At 40.1% G+C, this 12017-nt stretch overlaps 1 long non-coding RNA gene across 1 annotated transcript in view; it reads right to left on the bottom strand.

Moving 5' to 3' along the window:
- Positions 1-468, bottom strand: part of LOC114205180 (uncharacterized) — a 32132-nt gene extending 31664 nt beyond the window's left edge. Inside the window, exons 1-2 of the long non-coding RNA XR_003608348.2 lie at positions 371-468; positions 161-195 (exon numbers count right to left, since the gene is read on the bottom strand). This is a non-coding gene — a long non-coding RNA (uncharacterized LOC114205180). The remainder of the gene's footprint in view (positions 1-160; positions 196-370) is intronic.
- Between the last annotated feature and the right edge of the window lie 11549 nt (positions 469-12017).

Genomic DNA, 12017 nt, shown 5'->3' with positions numbered 1-12017 from the left:
ACATATAAATAGACTGACAGTGAAATTGAATAGAAATCCCAGAAATAAAAACCCTAGTAGATAAGGAAATTTGTATACAAAAGTGACATCTGAAATCACTGGGTTAAATAAAAGATGCAAAAGAGTAGCCTTTTGGAAAAAGATAAAATTATATCCATACCTTACTCCATGCACAAGAATAAACTCCAAACTGATCTAAATGGAAAAGAAAGAAAAAGAATAAGAAAAAAAAACCCACATAAGTTACTAGAAGAAAATATGGGTAAATTCTTTTTTTAATACGAGTGCAAGTTTCCCCTATTTCTGAGAGTAGATTGTTCCTAGGAAACCTTTTGTAAGCCAAAATAGCATAAATCAAAGAAACACTTACCATGATATGGAACAAATTTTGAGCATGCCCAGACCCAAAAAATAAGGCCCCCTAGGCTTTTCTGATACCTTAAGACACATGTCGCTAACGGATGCACAAAATAGATGGAGGTGGAGCAGAGCTGCTCACAGACACAGAGCTCTTGCAGTTTGATGCTGAGATCCCGAGCTGTGCCCAGGGAGGAAGTGTGCTGGGGCCACTCTCACTGCTTCGGGTGCAAACTGCCTCCAGGACTGCTTGCTGCAAACCAACACTAAACAGTGTTTTTGCCTTTCACCTTTCTTCAAAGAAGCAAAAATCCTCTTTACATCTCTTTCACTTAGCAAAAACAGGTACTCACGTAGGGCTGTTGTTAAAGTGAAGTGGCATCGTGCAAACTTTTGAAAAATAGGGAAAAGGGTGCCTGGGTGGCTCAGTTGGTTAAGCGACTGCCTTCGGCTCAGGTCATGATCCTGGAGTCCCGGGATCGAGTCCCACATCGGGCTCCCTGCTCGGCGGGGAGTCTGCTTCTCCCTCTGACCGTCTTCCCTCTCGTGCTCTCTATCTCTCATTCTCTCTCTCAAATAAATGAATAAAATCTTTTAAAAAAATGAAAAATAGGGAAAAGCTTTCAAACCCAAGATTGATAGATTGATAAATTTGACTACATAAAAATAATTTATGAAGGGCAAAAGCAATAACACAAAAAAGTAAAAAGGTAACTGATAAACTAGGAGAAATATTTGCAACATACTGATAAATGGGTTGTTATCACCAGTTTATTCTTAAACTCTGAAACTGAAGAATGAAAGACCAAAAACTCAAGAGAAAGAATGAAAGGAAAAGATATGAACAGACAATTCACACAAAAGTATAAAAATGGTCTTTAAAATATGTAAAGATGTTCCATCTCAAGAGAAATGAGAATTGAAACTACACTGATATACCACTTCTCACTTACCAGATTGGCAAAAATTGGGAAAAAAAAAAAAACAAACCATGACAGCACATTTTGTTGGTAAGGCTGTGGGGAAACAGGTACTATCCTAGACTGCTGGTAGAAATCAAAATCAGGGGGCATCTGGGTGGCTCAGTCAGTTAAGCATCTGCCTTCAGCTCAGGTCATGATCCCAGGGTCCTGGGATTGAGCCCCACATCGGGCTCCCTGTTCGGCAGGGAGTCTACTTCTCTCTGCCCTTCTACCCACCCTCCTGCCCCCCTGGTTTGTGCTCTCTCTCTCTCTCTCAAATAAATAAATAAAATCTTTAAAAAAAAAAAAGAAATAAAAATCAGTATAACCTTTTAGAAAGGAATTTGGCAATATCTGACAAAGTAAATATGTGTTTACCTTTTGGCCCAACAATGCCACTCTGGGAGTCTACCCTGAATATACACCTCCACCAGGATGAAACTACATGTGGACAAAGTTGTCCATTGCCGTACCATCTGTAATTGCAAGATCCTGGAACAGTCTAAACCCCCCCATACATAAGGGAGTGTTTGAGTAGACCACGATGCATCCACAAAATGAAGTGCTTCACCACTGTAAATAAAATGAGGAAGATCTAAATGAACTGATATGAAGTGATTTCCAAGATACATCGTTAAATGAAAAAAGCGAAGAGCAAAAGAGCATTTATTGAGAAACACTTCCAGAATGGTGGCATGAGGCGCTCTCAGGACCTATCTGCCAGCGAAGCCATCGTAACTGGTGGAATTTAGGAAAAGAGAAAAAAAGCATTTAAGCTCTCTGAAAATTGTCCTCAGGGCAGACAGCAAATTAACATTTATTCACGAATATCTGCTAAATGTTGATAAGATCAGCTAGAGTCTGTGACACTTGAGCCACCACACACTCTTTACCCCACTAGCTCAGAGCATGGAAGCTCCACTCCAGGTGGGGGCAGCTCCTCTCTCCTCCCCACCACCCTCCCCCCCAGCTCCCAGGCAAAGACTACAGTGTCTCCCCAGGAAGGGCAGGCCATCAGCCTTTCTTATCTTTCCCAGCTCCGCGTTGCAAAGCAGAATTCCAGGCGAGTGTGGACAAGAGCTTGGGGCTCCCCTTTTGCATTGAGCCTCTACTCACATGGTGGAGGTGCTACCTCAGGGCAGCAAGCCAAGAATACCAAGACCCTGATCCCAGCTGTTAGTAGGGCGCTGGCTCTACAAGGACCCACGGGACCAGAGGGTACTTCCTCTGCCCAGTGCCCTGCAGGAGAACAGAGCCCTCACTCTGAGGAAGCAAGGTGCTGTCCTCACTGCTATCTCTGCAGCTAAGTATATTTTATAACAATTTTTAAAAAGTAATGCTTTCATTTACAGGTGGATTTAGGATTAGAAGAATCTAAATTACTCAACATCTCAAATAAAATAATGGATCATAATGAGATAGGCGCTTTATAGAACTAACTCCGTAATGTCATGGATCAAATAATCCATTCTTAACATTAACTTTTATATTGGTATTTTAAGGTTCTTTCTATTAACTATTCTTCTTGGGTGAAAAACAACTGGAAACATCCCAAATATCCATTAACTCTTCATTACAAAAAAGAATGAACTTCTGGTACATGCAACAAATGGGAAGTGTGTGTTGAAGCCACACAAAAAAAGGGTGCATAAGGGGTGATTCCATCTGTATGAAGTTCAGCAAAAGGCAAAACTAATTTATGTGAAAAAAAATGTTAGTGGTTCTCTATATGGAATTGTTGAATTGCTATATTGTACACCTGAATTGAATACAACATTGTATGTTAACTACACTGGAAATAAAATTTAAAGAAATAAAATTGTTCTCTAAGGATGAAAATTCATGTGGGAAGTGAAAGGGGGCACGGTGGAACTTTCTGGATGGATGGAAATGTTTTATAAATTGATTGTAGTGGTGGTTACGCTGATATATGTATTTGCCAAAACTCATCAAAGTGTACACTTAATATAGGTTCATTTTATTTTATTCAAATTATATATCAAAGTGGCCTAAAACAAAATAGAAGGCAAAAAAAAAAAAGTCTGGTGTTTTCCCTATCTGCTCATATCTAAGACAGGAGCAATAAGAAATTGATTGGAGGGGCGCCTGGGTGGCTCAGTCGTTAAGCATCTGTCTTCGGCTCTGGTCATGATCCCAGGGTCCTGGGATCGAGCCCCGCATTGGACTCCCTGCTCAGCGGGAAGCTTGCTTCTCCCTCTCCCACTCCCCCTGCTTGTGTTCCCTCTCTCACTGTCTCTCTCTCTGTCAAATAAATAAATAAAATCTTAAAAAAAAAAAGAAATTGATTGGAATTGATTGGAAGTCCTATAAGTGAGGAGTCTTTTCAATAAGGGGTTTCTCTGGAGGGCAATCTGGGTGGGCTGTTTTGTGGGAAACTCTTAATGTCAGTATTTTTAGGTCTTCCCTAAAAAAGAGGCAGTAAGGCAACTGAGGCCAGACTACTTAGGCTCAAGTACAAGGTCTACCATTCATTTGCTAAATCCCTAACTTCTCTGGGCCTGTTTCTGTATCTGTAAAATGGGCATGATACTAATGCCTACCTCGGAGTTAAGGTGAGGATTAAATGAGTTAATGTATATAAAACAATATCTGGCACATAGTAAGCACTAAATAAACATTACCTGTCATTGTTATCATTATTATTCAGGCAAGACACTTCCAATCTTCTGCCTTGAAAACAGAATCCTGGCTGTCACTTCATAGGAGGGAAGAAGAAAGAGAAATAGCTGGGTTAGAGAAAAGGGTTCATCCATTCTCTTTGCCCTTTTCCTGGGGGAGGGGGAGGTTATGGCCCTATTTTCCCCTTATTGTCTTTGTTGGGATTGGGGGAGGAGCAGAAGTTATATATGGGTTCATCCCATGAGCTTCCAGGAAGGATTTGTCAAGCAAAAGAGCAGTGGAAAGCCTTGTTACTAAGGAGCTGAAGAGATCTGATGACATAAAAATTTTAAATCATATATGTTAAAGGCATCATAAACAAAATCATAACATCATAAAAAAATCAAAGATAAACAACCTAGTGTGAAAAGAACTTGCAACAAATGTAGTGTGGTAACAAAGACCTACTCAGATAAGAACTCAGAGCTTCCCGAGCAAGGGAGTCACCACCTGCACATGCTTCGCTTCGGGTAGACTGAAAGCCTGCAGGGGAGTGAGAAAGCCTTGCGGCCACATGGGGGAGGGGGGGATTTCAGATGTGCTTTGACTGGAGATTTGTGGCACAGAGAATGTGGATGCAGGCTAACTAGACACAGGGCATCTTATGTGATTAGTTTGGGGGGCATATTTGGTTTTCTCTGGCTGATCCTGTGTTGGAAATTGGGGAGAGGAAGCAAAAAATGGGGAAAGTGACAGTCATTGACCAAGTCGTGATGTTGTGGGCGGGTTACTACAGAGGCTATGGTTTGGTGGCCTTGACTGACTGCTGCAAAGGTTGTGGGACAGAATTCTATGGTCACATGTGGTCTGACTGTTGCCCGTATTTATACTCAGTCTCTCAGTAAGCTAAGGTGCATAATATGTGAAGCTTATACAAAAGGGATCAGAAAAACCTAGATGTCTCCAATAGATTAAATGTTTCCATATTCAGAATTAGAAGTAGCCAATTCAGTAGATTCAAATCACAGTTAAGTTTGGTTTATGCATATCCGATTGCAAATGCCAAAGGAAAAAGAGAGAAAGGTGATTCAACTCTATTATTCCCCCCGCAATGCGTATGAGTCACGGGCAATGCAGACTTGGCATGGCTTTGTTTTCAAGAAACAAACTGTAGGGGCGCCTGAGTGGCTCAGTTGTTAAGTGTCTACCTTTGGCTCAGGTCATGGTCCCGGTGTCCCAGGGTCCCAGGGCTCCAGGGTCCTGGGATCAAGCCCCGCATCCGGCTCCCTGCTCCGCGGGAAGCCTGCTTCTCCCTCTCCCACTCCCCCGCTTGTGTTCCCTCTCTCGCTGTGTCTCTCTGTCAAATAAATAAATAAAATCTTAAAAAAAAAAAGAAACAAACTGTAGAATTAATTATGACACACAGAGAATCACCGATAACGAGTAAGAGGAACTGATAATATCAGCTACAGAAGATAATATGAATATTTTATGGATGATTTAAGACAGAGTTTTCAAACTATGGGTTATGATCCATTAGTGGGTTGTGAGATCAATTTACAGGGCAATCATTTTTTTTTTGAATTGACTGGTATAGAATAGAACAGCATATTGTCTTTTTGACTTATCAGTTAACTTTTAGAACCCAACATTAGGGTAAAATGTGACCCCAGTGTCAACACTGAAATAATTCAGCCTCATAGGAGAAATATATAGGGATAAAACAAGATACTGTTTGTCTGAACAGAACTACATCAGAGCGCCTGGGTGGCTCAGTCTGTTGAGCTGCCTTCGGCTCAGGTCACTATCCCAGAGTCCCGGGATCGAGCCCCACCGGCTCCCTGCTCGGCGGGGAGCCTGCTTCTCCCTCTCCTCCCCGCTCGCTCATGCTCTCACGATCTCTGTCGCTCTCTGTCTCTCTCTCGAATAAATAAATTTTAAAAATAAAAAAAAAGAGGGCGCCTGGGTGGCTCAGTGGGTTAAGCGACTGCCTTCAGCTCAGATCATGATCCCGGAGTCCTGGGATCGAGTTCCACATCAGGCTCCCAGCTCAGTGGGGAGCCTGCTTCTCCCTCTGACTCTCTCCCCTCTCATGCTGTTTCTCTCTCGCTCGCTCTCTAATAAATGGATAAAATCTCTAAAAAAAAAAAATTAAAAATAAAAAAAAAGAACTACATCAAACTTAAAACTTCTGGGCATCAAAGGATACAACCAATAGAGTTGAAAAGGCAACCTACAGATTAGGAGAAAATATTTGCAAATCATATATCTGGTACAGTGTTAATATCCAGCATATACAGAGAAATAAACCTCCACAACAAAAACAAATAACTCAATTTAAAACTGGGTGAAGGACTTAAACAGACATTTCTCCAATGATCTACAAATGGCTAACAAGCATATGAAAAGATGCTCAACATCACTTATCATTAAAAAATGCAAATCAAAGCACAATGAAATACCACCTCACACTCATTAAGATGGCTACTAAAAAAAGTGTTTCTAGGGATATGGAGAAATTGGCTCCATTATGAAATGTTGGTGGGATTGAAAAACGATGCAGCCACTATGGAAAATGGTATAGCAGTTCCTCAAAAAATTAAAAATGGAACGACCACATCATCCAGCAATTGTACTTATGGATATATATCCAAAAGAATTGCAAGTAGGGTCTCAAAAAGACATTTGCACACCCATGTTTAAAAGCAACATTATTCACAATAGCTAAGAGATGGAAGCAGCCCAAATGTATATTGATAGAGGAAAGGATAAACAAACTGGGGTATATATATACAATAGAATATTCAGCCTTAAAAAGGAGGGAAATCCCGTCATGCTACAACATGGATGAACCTTGAGGACATTATGCTAAGTGAAAAAAGCCAGTCACAAAAAGACAAATACTGAATGATTGTGCCTACATGAGATAAGTAGTCAAATCCATAGAAACAGAAAGTAGAGGAGTGGCTACCAGGGGGTGAAGGGTATAGAGTTTCGTTTGGCAAAGTGAAAAGGTTCTGGAGATCTGCTGCACAACAATGTGAATATACTTTTTTTTTTTTAAGATTTTATTTATTTATTTGACAGAGATAGAGAACACAAGTAGGCAGAGAGGCAGGCAGAGGGAGAGGGAGAAGCAGGCTCCCTGCTGAGCAAGGAGCCCGATGTGGGGCTTGATCCCAGGACCCTGGGATCATGACCTGAGCCAAAGGCAGCCGCTCAACCAACTGAGCCACCCAGGTGCTGGACTACTAACTGGACCATACACATAATGATGAAGGACAGTTGGAAGAAAGGCAGGCAGGGACAAGTCCCCCTGCCCCCCAGAGGTAACCACCCTTGAAAGGACTTTACACCACCCTGGAAGGACCCCTCCACCTTTTCCCACGTGATAGATGACAAAAACCTGATTGGATGACACGTGCAGAAAGGTTAATCAGATTAACACAGCCCACCAACAAGCCCATAAAAACCCTTAGACTTAGAAACTCTTGGTGGTCACCCTCTTGGGTCCCCTCCCTCTTCAGGAGCTTTGTACTCTTAATTCAATAAACTTTACTATCACTCATTAAACTATGCTTTGCTACCCACCTGACTGGTCTACCACTTCATTCTTTAAAGCGACATGACCAAGAACCACAGGCTCCGAAGGAGAAGAAATCCTGCAACAATAATAATGGTTAAGATGGGAAATTTTATGTGTTTTTACCACAATTAAAAATAAAATTTAGGGACGCCTGGGTGGCTCAGTCAGCTAAGCGTCTGCCTTCAGCTCAGGTCATGATCTCAGGGTTCTGGAATAGAGCCTCACATCGGACTCTCCGCTCAGTGGAGGTTCTGCTTCTCCCACTCCCTCTCCTTCTGTGCTCTCTCTCAAATAAATAAAATCTTAAATAAATAAATAAATAAATAAATAAATAAATAAATAAAATTTAAAAATTACTGCTTTAAGACACCCAAAGTGGGACTTGAACTTACAACTCTGAGATCAAAAGTCACATGCTCTACCAATTGAGCCAGCCAGGCACCCCTAAAAATTATTTTAAACTAAAACAAGATACCATTTGTTACTTTCTTCCCAGAGCTTTTTAGTGATAATGTTAAATGTTGGTGAGAGTTTAATGAGTTGTCTTACCATTGCTGGTAGAAGCATCTCTTATAAGAAAGCAGTTTGGCAATATCTTTCAAGAGACTTAAAAGTATTAATACCCTTCAGCTCAGTAGATCTATTTCTAGCAATCTATCCTAAGGAAAATTTTAAATGTGGACAAGGATTTGGGCACGAAGATGCTCATTACATTCTTTTATTTTTTAAGGGAAAAGTTGTAAACAGTGTAATATTGAAAACGTGGCAACAGTAAAGAACATTTGGACATCAGAAAGTGAATGAAGAAAATGTCTTAAATTCACATGATGGGCATATCATAGAGTCATTAGAACATCTATTCATAAATAATTGTTAATGGAAAAATGTGTATGATTCAATGTTAGTTGTGTTAGGATAATTTTTTTTAAAAAGATAAAATCATGACTCTCACGTAAATATAAAGAAGCCATTCATCAAACATTGAATTTCACTCATTAATTAATGAGGGAAACGATAAGGTATTAAAACCAGTTCAATTCAGAGAATCCCACAGGAATAGGTCAATCAGGAATACTTTAATGAATTTACAAATAGACACAAAACTGACTTTATCTACTTAGGGATTTGGAAATCTTACCCCTCCACCCACAGAAGAAATTTCCATATCTATAAGCCAGAGTAATTTGCATCACTTACCTCTCATTGGAGAAGTGTAGTAAACAGGACACTAAGGGATCATTCTTACGTTCCTTTTTTTGCCTCCATTTCAAAATCTCTTACAACATTTCCTAACAGTTGAAATCATCAGAATATAAAATTAAATATATAGCATTGTCTCAAGTAAGAAAAAAAAAGAGAGAAATTCACCCTAAATATTAAGTATGGGGTTTTTTTTTGTTAATAGTGGAGTTTTACTTCCTTAATCTTTTCTCTTCCCCAAGTTCTCAACAATAAAAACATAGTCCTTTTATAACAGTTTCAAAACTACAATCATAAGACAGTTCACCTAAAGCAAAAAGACCGAAATAATGGTACCCCTAAAATTCAGTAATACTCAGGAAAATTTATATTTAAATCTAAATAAATCTATATACAATATAAAATCAATATGAAATGCCTGAGATTAGCTACTTGTGGAAATACTCCCCCAAAGCAATCTTCCTCTGAACAAATTTGATAATAAATATTTTTGAGCAGACAAAGCATGCTTTCAAATTCCTTAGGGAAACCACAATCTAAGACTAAGAGGAAAATAATTGAAGATGAGTATTTTTTTTTATTATTAATTCTAACATGAATTATACTAGGGATGAGATTTGGTAAAGGTAGATTTTGGTCTGCCTGGAGTAGCAGGGGCAAAATCTAGACATAAATGATTTGCCAGTGTTTCCTCAGTAGCTCTCAGAGGAAAGAATATACTGATTTGAGATGGCTAGTCCTAAGTACTTCAGTAGAAATATATTTTCTTAGAATAGAGAAGGACAATTCATCTGTTTACCATACTATGGTTTAAGAGAAGTACTTCTAAAAGAACATCAAATACAAAATGGAGACCAAACTTGAGAATTCCTTGAGCCAAGTAAGCAAAACTAAATCTAGCTTATTCATGAACATAAGTGAACCTTAGGTTATTTCTTATACATGTGTCTGATAATCATAATAGAAACTCAGATCAGCTTCCTTAAAATGGCATCAAATAACCACTTCTCACCAATCCCCTACTGTCTGGAAATCCCCAATTGTAATAACCAATCACTGTCAAGGTTAAACAACTTCCTCATTTTCATTCTATAAGCCATCCTATAACCTCGTGCCTCTGAGCTTCATATCAGTTTTATATTTGAAAGTTCCCAATTTGCAAACTGTTCATATCTGCACAATAAGTTCTTACTAAATACCATTTTATTGATCTGGTGCTTGCAATTTCACTATTTCTGGATTTTTGACAGTTCTCGTTCTCTCTTACCTATTCGATTTGATATCATGTAATCATATCCACTAGAATAAGTCTTATACACTTATAATCCCCTAGCATATACTAACAATGAACCCCAGGTATATGGGTCAGTATCCGCCACCTAGAAACTCATCCTGGGCCTATGGTGTCTTTAGAAAGAGGTTGAGTCCATCTTGGCAACACCTCCAACCGTGAGATTCTGGGAGGCACCTGAGGGCATAGTTGGTTCTGCAGGGGAGAATTGCTTTCTTCCTTAGTAGACTCAGAGCTCCTATCAGGTAGCCAAGCTTCCCTGAAGGTAGAGCAATCTCTATCACATCCCCAAAATAGTCTTGGGCAAATTAACCAGGAAAGGAAAACAGGATAAACATCAGGGAATCAGAGGCAAACATGTATTTCTGAAGTCATGACAGTCATTTTCGTCTATGACTAGACTTGATTTATCACCAGACAAATGGGCACTGTAAAATAATTTTTTCTTTGTATTTATGATATTATGCTGTTGTTTGCATTACACCGTGAGGATTCGTTTTCAAAACACTCTTATCTTGTCTCAGGAACAGTAGAAGGAAAAGAGTTTCTCTGAGCTCCCCAAACCTTTTTCAATATAGAGAAGGACCAGGTGTTTCTCTGGGACAATAGTTCTCAGACTCAGTGAGATTAAGGATCATAGAATATATCCAAAATGAAAACTTCCCTCTCCCCACCCTTGAGATTCTGATCTTTTAAAAGCTCCGTGCATAATCTTACTTACAGCCAGAATGGAGAACCCCGAAGCATAGGGTTTTACCCTTTAAAGGGCTTTCACAGGCTTTCCTTAAAAGTGTTTTAAATGGCCCTCTCCCTGATTCGAGCAGTTAAGAGTATGCAGTATGTCTTAGCGCAGCCAATTAAATGCTCAGCCTGGAACAGTGACTCTTGAGAGGACTGCAAAGTCTCAGGGTCAATTAGAAATTATTCATGAAGTTCTGGTAGCACTGAGCCACGGACAGCAGCACCTGGTGGTATCCTAACCAGACCTTCCCTATGTATGTGCTAGCCTTCCCAGTGAGTCTCTGAACTATCCAATTCCTTCTAATAAATTCCTTTTCTGGTTAAATTCACTAGAAGTGGTGTCTGTTGTTTGCAATCCAGAACCACGGCTCATTCAGTCAGGTAGGTCTTATCATTACCATTTTGCAGATGAAGAAATCAAGTTTCAGAGAGATTAGGTTACTTATCAGAGGTCGCTTGGTAAGTGACAAAGCCAGGACTCAAATCAAGATCTTTGCTTATTGCTCTTACCATCATAATATGGGTTGGGGAAAACAATAGCGCAACCATAATACACACCTTCTTGACCCACAGAAACAGTCTCAGTGGTTCTCAGACCAAGATGCAGATCAGCATCTCCTGACAGTGTGACCAACTTGAATTGCCCGGGGCTGTCCTATTTTTAGCACTGGAAGTCTGATTTCCAGGGAAATCCTATAGCCTTGGGGAGACGGGGACAGTTGGTCACTCTACCCGGGGGGGGCTTAAAAACAACAACAACAACAATGAGTGCCAAGGCCCTCCTCCAGAGATTCTGAGTTAGATGTTCTGTGTGGGACCTAGATATTGGCATCGCTTAAAGTATCAGTATGAGCGGCTACGGTTGAGAGTCATTGGTCTACATGAAATCTTTCAGAGTTTATCAGACTCCTAATCAGTCTGTCATATTTGTCCATCCAAGGCTGGCTCTATTACTGTGGTTATATCTACACAAGCAGGCATTTGATAAAGACTCTGAAATACTAAGATCAGAAGGCATGGCAATCTGTGTCCAGAGCCAAAGGGCTGGTTTCAATGGCTGCCTTCCTGACTCCTTCAAGAAAGAGCAAATAGGGAAATATCAGGGGCATTTGAATGGCCCTGCAGGTCATAATTACAGCTTCTGGGGTTAATCTACTGATCTTAGGGAAGGTAAGGAGCTCTGCAACAGTGATAAGCAGTGCTATATGTGGGAGAAAGGAGTGTGGCAAAGGCTGTATGGGTAAATGAGGCTGGGTTATAA

The sequence above is a fragment of the Eumetopias jubatus genome, unplaced genomic scaffold (genome assembly GCF_037043125.1).
Source record: "Eumetopias jubatus isolate StellerSeaLion01/CBP00866 unplaced genomic scaffold, mEumJub1_p1.0 scaffold_17, whole genome shotgun sequence".
Classification (NCBI taxonomy): domain Eukaryota; kingdom Metazoa; phylum Chordata; class Mammalia; order Carnivora; family Otariidae; genus Eumetopias; species Eumetopias jubatus.
Note: the sequence above shows the minus strand (reverse complement) of the source record. Positions and strands in the feature narration are given on the sequence as shown.